This window comes from Schistocerca cancellata, chromosome 7 (genome assembly GCF_023864275.1).
Source record: "Schistocerca cancellata isolate TAMUIC-IGC-003103 chromosome 7, iqSchCanc2.1, whole genome shotgun sequence".
NCBI lineage: Eukaryota > Metazoa > Arthropoda > Insecta > Orthoptera > Acrididae > Schistocerca > Schistocerca cancellata.
Genome location: NC_064632.1, coordinates 215,629,287 through 215,644,039, shown reverse-complemented (window position 1 = coordinate 215,644,039; position 14,753 = coordinate 215,629,287).

Sequence of the window (14,753 nt, the reverse complement as noted above, 5' to 3'; positions counted from 1 at the left end):
ACATAGCCAAAGCCTTGCAGACAAACAAAAATTACGCGAAGCGAAATGTAGTGTGAGGAGGGCTATGCGAGAGGCGTTCAATGAATTCGAAAGTAAAGTTCTATGTAATGACTTGGCAGAAAAGCCTAAGAGATTTTGGTCTTATGTCAACGCGGTAGGTGGATCAAAACAAAATGTCCAGACACTCTGTGACCAAAATGGTACTGAAACAGAGGATGACAGACTAAAGGCCGAAATACTAAATGTCTTTTTCCAAAGCTGTTTCACAGAGGAAGACTGCACTGTAGTTCCCTCTCTGGATTATCGCACAGTTGACAAAATGGTAGATATCGAAATAGACGACAGAGGAATAGAGAAACAATTAAAATCGCTCAAAAGGGGAAAGGCCGCTCGACCTGATGGAATACCAGTTCAATTTTACACAGAGTACGCGAAGGAACTTGCCCCCCTTCTTGCAGCGGTGTATCGTAGGTCTCTAGAAGAGCGTAGCGTTCCAAAGGATTGAAAAAGGGCACAGATCATCCCCGTTTTCAAGAAGGGACGTCGAACAGATGTGCAAAACTATAGATCTATATCTCTAACGTCGATCAGTTGTAGAGTTTTGGAACACGTATTATGTTCGAGTATAATGACTTTTCTGGAGACTAGAAACCTACTCTGTAGGAATCAGCGCTATTCGTCCACGAGACTCAGAGGGCCATAGACACGGGTTCACAGGTAGATGCCGTGTTTCTTGACTTCCGCAAGGAGTTCGATACAGTTCCCCACAGTCGTTTAATGAACAAAGTAAGAGCATATGGGCTGTCAGACCAATTGTGTGATTGGATTGAAGAGTTCCTAGATAACAGAATGCAGCATGTCATTCTCAATGGGGAGAAGTCTTCCGAAGTAAGAGTGATTTCAGGTGTGCCGCAGGGGAGTGTCGTAGGACCGTTGCTATTCACAGTATACATAAACGACCTTGTGGATGACATCGTAAGTTCACTGAGGCTTTTTGCGGATGATGCTGTGGTATATCGAGATGTTGGAACAATGGAAAATTGTACTGAAATGCAGGAGAATCTGCAACGAATTGACGCATGGTGCAGGGAATGGCAATTGAATCTCATTGTAGACGAGTGTAATGTGCTGCGAATACATAGAAAGTTAGATCCCTTATCATTTAGCTACAAAATAGCAGGTCAGGAACTGGAAGCAGTTAATTCCATAAATTATCTGGGAGTATGCATTAGGAGTGATTTAAAATGGCATGATCATATAAAGCTGATCGTTGGTAGAGCAGATGCCAGACTGAGATTCATTGGAAGAATCCTAAGGAAATTCAATTCGTAAACAAAGGGATTAGGTTACAATACGCTTGTTCGCCCACTCCTTGAATACTGCTCAGCATTGTGGAATCCGTATCAGATAGGGTTGATAGAAGAGATAGAGAAGATCCAACGGAGAGCAGCGCGCTTCGTTATAGGATCATTTAGTAATCGCGAAAGCGTTACGGAGATGATAGATAAACTTCAGTGGAAGACTCTGCAGCAGAGACGCTCAGTAGCTCGGTACGGGCTTTTATTTAAGATTCGAGAATACGTTCACCGAGGAGTCAAGCAGTATATTGCTCCCTCCTACGTATATCTCGCGAAGAGACCATGAGGATAAAATCAGAGAGATTAGAACCCACACAGAAGCATACCGACAAATCCTTCTTTCCACGAACAATACGAACTGGAATAGAAGGGAGAACCGATAGAGGTACTCAAGGTACCCTCCGCCACACACCGTCAGATGGCTTGCGGAGTATGGATGTAGATGTAAATGTAGAACCTATTGTTCGAACATATGCATGCGATTTTTCGCGTACAGATTGCAACTTATAATTGCGCAGGCTTCCGCGGCCAGAGTCAGTCGACATAAAAGGTTTTCTGGGTACGATAGAGCGTCATAATGTATAAAACTACTGCTGCTGGAGAAAAACCAACGTTTCGGCCACGGCTGCAGCGGCCTTCTTCTGGGTCTACTGGTGAAGACCCAGAAGAAGGCCGCTTCAACCGTGACCGAAATGTTGGTTTTTCACCAGCAACAGTAGTTTTATACATTATGACAAGGTACCACAGCCAAAAAACTTTTATACGGAAACAAAATTGGTCTTCCACAAGATTATACTGAATTCCATCTCATGAAGTGGGCTAAGGCCGCGAGGGGTAGCCGTGCTTTCTGAGGCGCCTTGTCAGGATTCGTGCGGCTCCCCACGTCGAATGTTCGTGTCCTTCCTCGGGCAAGGGTGTGTGCGTAGTCCTTAGCATAAGTTAGTTTAAATTAGATTAACTAGTGTGTACGGTTAGGGACCGATGACCTCAGCAGTTTGGCCCCATCAGACCTTACAACAAATTTCCAAAATTTTTTCCAAACCTTCAGGAACAAGAATTTTCGTGATACACATCCAGCCAACTTCTGGGGGTCGTGTGTGGCAGTTGAGTGGTCATGCGCGAGGATAGATTCCCAGATCTTTCGCTTTCTTGTAACCAGGTACTGACCCAGTGTCCGTAAGTGTAGCTCATCTACGAGGTAGAAGGCTTACAATTGTGCAACCCGTTCTTCAGTACTACTCGAATGTCTGTGATCTCCATCAGATCGGAATAAAGGAAGACATCGACGCAATTTAGAGGTGTGATACTAGATTTGTTACCGATAGGTTCGATCAGCACGTATTGAGGTAATTCTCCGTGAATTCGAATGGGAATCTCTTGAGGTGAGATGTTCTATTTGTGAAATACATTGGGACTATAACGATGTATAGTCACCAACGTAAATCTCACGTAAGGGCCATGCGAAGACGGTACTAAGAGAATTCAGGGATCGCATGGAAGAATACACTCACACATTTTTCCTTAGCCTTATTAGCAGGTAGAATAGGAAAGGGAATGACAAGATGTGGGACATGGTACGCTGTGAAACGCACATTTTGGTGGATTGCAAAGTATAAGCACGGGATACATCTGGTTAAGTCATTTGCAACAACAGCTTGCCAACCTATGGCCTACTCTCACGATTCAGATTGATACCCTATTTCTTTACTGCACTTACCTACTTTGCGAGAATCCCTCTTTAGGCTATATTTTCATTAACAACTACACATGATATCACCTTTGTTTTCAAACTGGTAAATTTGATGTTCTGTAGTGGGCGTTTTATTTCATGTGTCAACAAGTATATTCGTTTTAAAGGAATAAATTCCCCTGACAGCTACATTACATTAATAAATCCAATTTAGATCTTTTTCGATTTCGTAATTGGAGGTTCCACCGTCAGATTCTGCCTGCTGCATCAGAGAAAGCAATTATTGAGGGCACGTCTGAGGTTCCCAGTTAGAAAAAAAGACGTGCTGGTGCGAATGCAGCCTTATCAGGTAATTTATGATTGCCAGTGTCTCGGCAATGCAGGACCAGATGTAAGAGACACAGAAAATGTGCTGTCCAGGGCAACAGTCGAAGACCCTCAGTGTTACAGTAAGTCCAGACAGCAGTAGTGACACGCTGACTTGCGTTATCTTGTTGAAGTATAGGTCATGGAGTCTTAGAGGACAGAGTACAGCCATCAGCCTTGACACATCATAAATGTAAACCATGCTGTCCAAATTACCGGCTATGCGAACCAGAGATGATCGTATTGTGTACCGAATGACACCCCATACCATTACATCGTTTGGATTCGGCCTCACGTGCTAGTAGACGCTCCTCCTTTTAGATGACATACAACACGATCTTCTCACAAACGCCGAACATTCAGATGCAATTTCTGAAAGAGAAACTGGCGGCTTAATCTTGCCCTGAACACATAATTTTGTTAACATTACTGCTATGTACATTCTGACGTAGTACTTAAAAGGTAACACTTCGCATATCCAAATATGTAGCACACTTCAGGCTAGTTTGAAACCTCTTGTATGGTGCCTCCATGGTGTTGGAATTTCGGTGGCCATCGACGTAAAAAAATGGTTCAAATGGCTCTGAGCACTATGGGACTTAACATCGGAGGTCATCAGTCCCCTAGAACTTAGAACTACTTAAACCTAACTAACCTAAGGACATCACACACACCCATGACCGAGGCAGGATTCGAACCTGCGACCGTAGCGGTTGAGCGGTTCCAGACTGAAGCGCCTAGAACCGCCCGGCCACTCCGGCCGGCCCAGAGACGTAGATGAGTAATCGGAGTTAACTGTGAATAAGGGTACACATCGGACCAGCCAAGAGAGAAATGCATACTACACCGTGCTTTCATAAAGACTCTTGATATTGAATGACTTTTCCTGACTCCTCACTCTCTGCACTGTTGGAAAGCCCCAGAAACAGATGCTGCACATCCAATCGTGGGGCAGATGTGGCTGCTCTGGCCGGTAGAAGTGACACATTACTGTCCACGTCATCACATAATGGTGTCAGCATTAGTGACGCTGTTACAGCACGTAATGGTGCTTTCGCGTTCTTTTCCACTGAGAGTAAAGTACGAGTTTTTAGGCCGAAGTTGGAGGAGGGGGAGAGAAGTTGGAAGAACGGGGCTAAGGCTGGGGATCTTGGAGGAAAACAATTGTTGGTGAGTTTGCAGCTTTGTGGTGTGGCTGACCGACTAGTGACCCATGTGCGCCCGTGGCATCAGTTTCGTAGCGCCCGCGGTTTTCGCTTCGCCCCTGTGTCAATGCCCTCGAGCACGTGTACGTCAGTACTCGCAGCCGCAGCTGTAGACGCTTCGTGCTCTTTTTGAGGCAGCCTCTCCGCGCAGTATTGTGCTTAAAGGCACTGAGTGCTTCAAAGGCGTCGACGCCTTGTTCCGACACTGCCTACTGCTTCCAGCAAAATTGAAAGCCTGTGGCGTTAATTTTCTGGCACCATTAAAGGCGTCACGCAGAAACTTACGTCGTCACTTGCAGCAGAGTCTGTGCTTAATAAAACGTCTGTAGCGAGCTTAATTAGATTTTCTGACGCTCGAGATGTTAAGAAAGGAGCATTGCCCCCATAATCTAGCTTTAAAAATCAGACAACATGCTAAATGACGGAGAAAACTGCGGATTACCCTTCAGTGTTAATTATATTACGGGCATGTGGCAAGGATATTCAGAAGTTTTTTTTATTTTTTTGGTATCAGACTTCTGACTACTTTAATGCAGGACACCACAAATTCAGTTCCTGCGCCAACCTCAGAGTAGCACTTGGTTTCTTCGTTATTTGATGGATGTATACCAATCTCTGCCTTCCACCACAGCTATTACGCTGTACAGCTTTCTATATTATCGTGGAAGTTATACCTTAACGTCTTATCTTCCCTTTCAGTATTTGGCGCAACGCCAGAACTGCCACCTGGTGGCCTTTCCTGAATTTAAACTGATCGTCATCTAACACATCCTGAATTTTCTCTTCCATTCGTCTTTACAATATTCTTATCAGCTACTTGGATGTATGACCTGTTAAGCTAATTGTACGACGGTTCTTGTGGAAGATATTTTTCCGATGTCGTATCTCAAAACTTCTAGAAACTAACTAGAACAGTTGTTTGGTAGCCAGTTCCCCTAATGATTTTAGAAATTCGGAAGAATGTTATCTGCACCTTCAGTTTTATTTGATCGCAAGTGTTACAAAGCCCTCTTAAACTACAACTCTACTGTTGCATCTCCTGTGTCCTTGAGATCGACTACCATTTCTTCTATAATGTCATCAGACAGCTTCTCCCGCTCGTTTAGAGCTCAAAAGTGAGCAGTTCCATCTCTCTGCTTATTCATCAGCGCCTAAAATTTGCCTCACTACTCTCTCTCTCTCTCTCTCTCTCTCTCTCTCTCTCTCTCTCTCTCTCCCTCCTGATGTTGAGGCTCCTACTTTTATTTTTACCAATATTTTCTTGACTTTTCTGTATTCTAAATCAGTCCTTTCAACAGCGATTTGGTTTCCGTTTCTTTCACATTTTTACTGCAGCCATTTCGTCGTGGAATCCCTGTAATTCCTAAATACTAGTAATTCATTCACAACTGACTCTGATTATTGTATTTATTCCTTTATTTAGAGTATTTCTGGTATTTCTACTTTCGTCGGACTGCTGAAGTATTTTTTCTGTTACCCAAGGTGTCTTAGAAGTTCCCTTCATTGTATCTGTATTTGTCTGTCCACTTTCGGCGATTGCCTTTTTAGTCATGTCGATTCCTCATAATGTACATTTCCTATTGCGGTATTCATTATCGAAGTATTTACAGCCGTAGAGAACTCATGATTCCTCAGTAATACACTATCCTACTTCTTTCCACATTGATTCTTCAAGAGAATTGTCTTAAACTTTAGCATAGTCTGTATCGTTACCATATAGTGATCTGAGTCTATGTCAGATACTGGGTAGGCCTCACAATCTAATAGCTTATTTTAGTATGTGTTTCTGATCATGAAGTAATCCAGCTGAAATCTTACCGTATTTGCAAGTACAGTACTTCTTCTTGTTCTTACACTAGCTGATATTTGTTGTTGAACTTAATTAGTCTTTCTTCTCTCTCCGCCGTACTACGAACCTAATATTCTCATGCAACAACTTTTTCTATTCCTTCCCCTACTTCCGATTTCCAGTCACCCGTAATTACTAGATTACGATCTCTCTTTTCTTACTGAATCACATGTTCAATGACCTCATATACACTCCTGGGAATTGAAATAAGAACACCGTGAATTCATTGTCCCAGGAAGGGGAAACTTTATTGACACATTCCTGGGGTCAGATACATCACATGATCACACTGACAGAACCACAGGCACATAGACACAGGCAACAGAGCATGCACAATTTCGGCACTAGTACAGTGTATATCCACCTTTCGCAGCAATGCAGGCTGCTATTCTCCCATGGAGACGATCGTAGAGATGCTGGATGTAGTCCTGTGGAACGGCTTGCCATGCCATTTCCACCTGGCGCCTCAGTTGGACCAGCGTTCGTGCTGGACGTGCAGACCGCGTGGGACGACGCTTAATCCAGTCCCAAACATGGTCAAGGGGGGACAGATCCGGAGATCTTGCTGGCCAGGGTAGTTGACTTACACCTTCTAGAGCACGTTGGGTGGCACGGGATACATGCGGACGTGCATTGTCCTGTTGGAACAGCAAGTTCCCTTGCCGGTCTAGGAATGGTAGAACGATGGGTTCGATGACGGTTTGGATGTACCGTGCCCTATTCAGTGTCCCCTCGACGATCACCAGTGGTGTACGGCCAGTGTAGGAGATCGCTCCCCACACCATGATGCCGGGTGTTGGCCCTGTGTGCCTCGGTCGTATGCAGTCCTGATTGTGGCGCTCACCTGCACGGCGCCAAACACGCATACGACCATCATTGGCACCAAGGCAGAAGCGACTCTCATCGCTGAAGACGACACGTCTCCATTCGTCCCTCCATTCACGCCTGTTGCGACACCACTGGAGGCGGGCTGCACGATGTTGGGGCGTGAGCGGAAGACGGCCTAACGGTGTGCGGGACCGGAGCCCAGCTTCATGGAGACGGTTGCGAATGGTCCTCGCCGATACCCCAGGAGCAACAGTGTCCCTAATTTGCTGGGAAGTGGCGGTGCGGTCCCCTACGGCACTGCGTAGGATCCTACGGTCTTGGCGTGCATCCGTGCGTCGCTGCGGTCCGGTCCCAGGTCGACGGGCACGTGCACCTTCCGCCGACCACTGGCGACAACATCGATGTACTGTGGAGACCTCACGCCCCACGTGTTGAGCAATTCGGCGGTACGTCCACCCGGCCTCCCGCATGCCCACTATACGCCCTCGCTCAAAGTCCGTCAACTGCACATACGGTTCACGTCCACGCTGTCGCGGCATGCTACCAGTGTTAAAGACTGCGATGGAGCTCCGTATGCCACGGCAAACTGGCTGACACTGACGGCGGCGGTGCACAAATGCTGCGCAGCTAGCGCCATTCGACGGCCAACACCGCGGTTCCTGGTGTGTCCGCTGTGCCGTGTGTGTGATCATTGCTTGTACAGCCCTCTCGCAGTGTCCGGAGCAAGTACGGTGGGTCTGACACACCGGTGTCAATGTGTTCTTTTTTCCATTTCCAGGAGTGTATTTTCCCTATCTCTTCACCCGTCGCTTGTGATGCAGGCATGTATACCTGAAGTATTGTCGGTGTTGGTTTGCTGTCGATTCGAACGAGAAGTCTCCTGTGTCCACCGTATCTTATTATTGATGATATTTTCTGCTCCACTTACCGCATTTACGGTTTTCTGTTGACGTGAACCTATACTCATTTGACAAGAAGTTCTTATCTTCCTTCCATTTCATGTCATCAGTCGTCACCGTATCTATTCCGAGTCTTTCGCGTTCTCGTATCAGATTTTACAGCCTTATTAACAAACTCTGACTACTGCAAGATTTGGCCCCAGCTTCACATGGTTTAACTATCCGCATAATTATAGAACTATTCTCAATAAACTCAGTTCTGTCTTCTTTTGCACACTCTCATAATTTATCCACTGACTGTATGTACGATGATCAGAGGGTTAGTTACTTTTAGATGAATTCTGCCAACTGTTAAATAATTAAAGCCAAATACACAAATAAATAATTGTAATTTTGGATGATGTATGTACAATGTGTCTGAATGGTTTTTAATTTGATTCTGCAAACCTTACTAAATTTCCTTTTTTCCTGTTCAGCATGCACATGCATGAATAGCTTACACTCAGCCGTTACCTGCAGTACTCTTATATCATTAAGTTATTATGAAACTAAGGACCGGAGAACGAAACAGAACATTGTAGTTCTTGCTTGCTTTACGCTACAAGACGTTATACGTAAAGATGTTTTCATTTTATTACGAATTCCTGCCGCTGAGTAACCTACCTAAGGGGCCATCTACACATAAAGAGCTATGGTGTAACATTAGAAATTTTCCACACGACTGCCATATTCATGTCGTAGTTTATTGGCACCTCCTACTAAGAAATAGTCCTGCCTGGCTACAAATAGTTTTACCACCTTTTAACATACCTCCAGGCAATTCTAGCATCTGCACGGAACGCACATTTGAACTAAAGTTTACTTTTAGTAACTATAGAAATAATGATAATGATTAAGTGGTGATATTTATTAATGTCTAACAATAAGCAGGCAGATAAAGTACGCAATTTAGAAACAACAAAAAGAATGGGCGTAGGAAAGCTTTAAGACAAGACGGGAAAGGTTATTGGAATATTTGTTACGGTATCCAGGAAGCTGGAAGGAGCGCTAGACGAGAAAAATGACAGGAATAGGCAAGAAGTAATCTACGCAAAATACAATATGGTGAACGTTGAATGTAGTAGTTCTTCAGAGACGAATAGATTTGCACAAGATAGGAACAAATAATGGACACCATCAGGGCACTCCTTCGACTGAAGGTTTTAAAGGATTAAAGTAGAAATAGGGATCCTACGGATTTCTCGCTTATTATAACTAGAACACCACAGTAGTCTGCTGTATCAAACGCCTTCCTGCAAGACACTGTTACATGCTCTGGCTGATCCTTAGCACTCAGCTTTTGTTGCGTCTTTCCTTATAAAATTTCAATAGAGTTTTATGTTCTTTCGTCCTCAATTCATTTCACATTACTGCATCAAAGGAGTCGATGCTTTCAACTGTGTCATCCCGGACATCACTGTATCGTCACGATATATTTATTTCTGATATATTGTAGTCGTAGGACTACATATCAACTAGAAAGATGAAACTACAGAAATCTCAAAAATAAAAACGAATTAAAGTCATATCCTGTGTGGCGTCTCCAAATGTCAGAATGAATACCATACAATTTTGCTAAGTGAGGACAAACTGCAGGAAACGATCCCCAAGAGGTTAGGGAGCGGAAAAGATCATCTGGAAATTTAACGGATTTCTTTCCGTATACATGTGTATCACCACACACGTTCCTTTATTCAGAGACTACTGCCACTTTCTACACCATACAGATATTGTGTCTAAGTCATTTTGCAATTGGTTTCGATCTTCTGATTGCTATACTAGACGATAAATTGCAGGATCACCTGCAAACAACATAAGAGGGCTGCTCAGATTGTCTGCTACGTTGTTTATATAGATCAGGAAGAGCAGGGGGCCTATAACACTTCCTTAGGGAACGCCAGTTATTACTTCCGTTTTACTCGATGACTTTCTGTCAGTTACTACGAACTGTGAACTTTCTGATATGAGCTCACGAATCCAGTCGTACAACTGAGGCTATACACTGTAGGCAGGCAATTTGGTTAGAAGTCTCTGGTGAGGAACGGCGTCAAAAGCCTTCTGGAAATCTAAATTATAGAATTTACCTCCCCTGTTGATAGCAGTCATTATTTCGTGAGGGTAAAGAACAAGTCGGATTTTAATAGAACGGCGTTCCCTAAATCCGTGCTGACTGTCAATAAATCGTTTTCTTTCGAGGTAATCCATAATGTTCGAACACATTATTATGATCCACTTTTTCTGTTGATTCGTTATGTAAATAGTTAACGTCACAGTTTGTACACTGAAGAGCCAAAGAAAGGGGTACATCTACCTAATATAGTGTAGGAACCCCGCGAGAACGCAGAAGTACCGCAACACGACGGGGCATGGACTCAACTAATGTCTAAAGTAGTGCTGGAGGGAATTGACACTATGAATCCTGCAATACTGTCTATAAATCCGTAAGAGTAGGAAGGGGCAGTGATCTCTTCTGAACGGCACGTTGCAAATCATCCTAGATATGCTCAATAATGCTTATGTCTGGGGAGTTTGTTAGGCAGCGGTAGATTTGAAACTGAGAAGAGTGTTCCTGGAGCCACTCGGTAGCAATTATGGACATGTGGGGTGTCACATTATCCTGCTGAAATTGCCCATGTCTGTCGGAATGCACAATGGACTTGAATGGATGCATGTGACCAGACAGGATGCTTACATATGTGTCACCTGCCAGAGTCGTATCACTTTAACTGCACATACCCCACACCATTATGGAGCCTTCATCAGCTTGAACAGTTCCCTGCTCTCATGCAGGGTCCATGGAGTCTCCATATCCGTACACGTCCATCTACTCCATACAATTTTAAACGAGACTCGTCCGCCCAGGCAACTTGCTTCCACTCATGAACAGTCCAGTGCCGGTGTTGACTGGCCTAAGCGAGGCGTGAAGCTTTGTGTCATGCAGTCATCTAGGGTACACGAGTGGGCCTTCGGCTCCGAAAGCCCACATCGATAATGGTTCGCTTAATGGTTTGCACAGCAACGGCTTTGCCGCAGTGGCTACACCTGTTCCTGTGAGATCACCGAAGTTAAGCGCTGTCGGGCGTGGTCGGCACTTGGATGGGTGACCGTCCGGAACGCTATGCGCTGTTGCCATTTTTTGGGGTGCACTCAGCCTCGTGATGCCAATTGAGGAGCTAATCGACCGAATAGTAGCGGCTTCGGTCAAGAATACCATCTTACGACCGGGAGAGCGGTGTGCTGACCACACGCCCCTCCTATCCGCTTCCTCCTCCGAGGATGCCACGGCGGTCGGATCATCCCGGTAGGCCACTGGTGGCCTGAAGACGGAGTGCTTTTTAATAGTTCGCGCGCTGACACGTCTTGACGGCCCGGCATTGAAATCGGCATCAATTTGCCAAAGTGTTGCAGTTCTATCACGTTGAACTATTCTCTTCAGTCGTCGTTGGTCCCGTTCGGGCAGGATCTTATCACTGCCGCAGTGATGTCGGAGATTTGATGTTTTACCAGATTCCTGATATTCACGTTACACTCTTGAAATGGTCGTGCTGGAAAATCCTTCTACTTCATCGCTACCTCGGAGATGCTGTCCCATCGCTCGTGCACCGACTGTAACACCACGTTCAAACTTACTTAAATCTAGATAATCTGTTATTGCAGCCAGACAACTGCGCCAGACACTTGTTGTCTTACAAAGGCATTGCCTACCTCAGCGCCATATTCTTCCTGTTTACATTTCTCTGTATTTGAATACGCATGCCTGTAACTTTTTCTTCGTCGCTTCAGTTTAGTTTCATAGTTCTACAACTGAGCAAACCCATTGTCTGTAATGATCTTAGTCTCAAGTAGACGCCGGGACCTAGCCTCAGGGCGTTCCATTTTGGCACGCGTAGCCAGATGAGTCGAGTGTGGGCTGTCGTTTCTGTGAGGCCCGGCACGTGACCGGATGCGGCGCTTGTGCAGGGCATGGGGCAGATTACGGCAAGTGTTTGATGAGCCTCATGGCCTTGAGTGGCTCAACGCGGGACACCGGTCCTCTGCTCGCTGTTCCCCATTCGTCCAGGCTCGTCCCAGCACGTCATCTGCACTTTCTTTTAGTGTAACAAGAAACGATCGTTGCCATATTTTTATCTCTCTGAGATATTACCTTCTGATATTTTACTGGAGTGTTTCATAATTACCGTAGTCACCTGAAAACAGTGAAACCTTCCCGTCTCCTCTATATCTCTTTTGTTATGCAACCGTCCCTTCTACAATATCCTATGAAACCTTCTCTTAGGACTTCTATCTCTTACTTAATAATAACAAATGAAATCTTCCCTTTGAAATTAATTCTATTTCTCAGTCTTCGCATAAAAATTTTAATGCTGCTTATTAAAAGTGTTTTTTGGTTGTGTCGTCGTCGTGACCCTCAGTCGTTACCTGCAATAACCCAGCACTGTTCCTTACCTTTTTTTACTGCTACCGGATCGCCATCTGACTGCTACATCGAACTGCGACATGAATATACTTACTCTGTTTTACTGTATTGTATTAGGTGCTGGTAGGCTGTCATAATAAGTGGTTGTATTTATTACTAAAGCTGACATTCTTTAATAGCAAAGCTACGTTATTCTTTAATTAATTTGACTGAAGTTACGTAATTCATTGTTGAACTTTTTCTTGACAACAATAAAATTTTGCAAGGTTTTGCGTTGATGGTTTTTGGGATGGGTTATAATTAGTAATCCAATATTGCTGGCAAAAATTAATTATATTCTGAATGAAATGTTTTTACAAACGTTCAAATGGGACTTACTTTTTACGATAATCTTTCAACTAGCATTGCGCAAACATACCTTCAGTAGTCTTGAGTTTCTCAAAAAAATAATTCAATAATATTAGTTCTTCTTATGATAATAGTTAGCTGTTGTCTCTGTACATCCGTTTATAATCTCTTGTAAATCATAGCTGGTGGCTGGCAGGCACACCGCTCCTCTCAACCTCTCGCTTCAGACCTGCTACTGACTCGTTTCACTTTTCGCTACTACTGACTTCCTACGAACACTAAAGTGCGGTCTTTCCCGCCAACAATGCTTTCTGGTGCAGACAATCACTGCTACCATTACGAAATGTATCCATACGCGGTATCTCCCGCCCTTTTTAAAATTATATCAATGTGCGGTCTCTCCTGCCAACAATACTTTGGTGCAGACATTCCCTGCTACCACAATTATTTCCAACATGACAAATTTTAATTATTCCCACTTAATCCTATTAATAAAATATAAACATCTTTCATAAATTGTGGTTTGACAATAGGCAATACACGTCCTACAACAGATTATTTGGCACTTATTCGTCGTAATTTTATTTCTTGAAAGTTAACGGTATTCAACCACTAGACATAAATTGTTCGGTTGAATACTTCTGATACTTGCCGTCAAATTAGGCTTCAGTAATTTTAATCCATTATCATCATCATCGTCTTCAAGAAATAGGTTTTTTTGCCTGTTCCGCCTGAGAATTCTCCACTCCAGTTAAAGGACGTCTATGTTTCTCTTTCCTATTGGGCTATATAGTACTACAGCTATAGCTATCCTGCATTGGACAAGATAATTCCAGTACAGCCTTTATTTTTTCAGTTATAGTTGTAATGGGTTCGACATTAAGATTTATCTGTGTTTATGGTACAGAAATGAGTAATCCGCTACAATACGGAGAAATTTCATCTCTGATGATTCGATCTGTCGTAATTGACCTGATGTTAGAGTCCAATAGCCGCTACACACAAAAGTAAAGTCAAGGCCATTGCTTTGTGATGTTTCGTTAATGTTTCTTTCCGTAATTTATGTTACAGTGTACGTCGTTTGGTTCCATAGAATTGTGTCAGTCTGTTCAATTTTAGCTTCGTATCATCTGACATGGAAAATTTAAAATTGCCCTCCAAATGTTTGAACTCTTACTTGTTAAATTATTTTGTCCATTTCAAACAATTATGGTTCCAATGGCCTGTAAGACTTAAAATGCCATCAGTTTTGTTTTATATGTGATATTCTCATTTCCTACTTGATACTTTAATAAAAACAAGAAATAAAATACCTGCTAAGACACTGCAATCGTTATGAACATTATTGAATAATGCTCCATATGTTGCTTAATGATCTTTTACTTTATTTCTTGGCTCCGAAATTTTAAAATCTGTGACTATTGACTGTGATAGCCTGAATGTGTTACTTAAGATGTAATAAACGGAAGAAAAATTCATAGAAATCTGTTATTTCGTAAGTCATGTACTAGTAATACTTCCCACGCGTATTCCCTAGATGGTGATTAATACGAACGAGTACAAATTGTGGTTTGAGCAGCAGTGGTGTGTGGGAATTCAGCTTTCGAGTTTTCAATAAAATTGTGCGTACGTGTCCCATAGAATTCTATGCCCACAAGCGACAATATAATTTTAAAATATATTGTTTCGGAAATCATACGTAAATGAGAGTGCTAGAGTTCCATAATCTTCTTACGTTTTAATGTGTAATACCT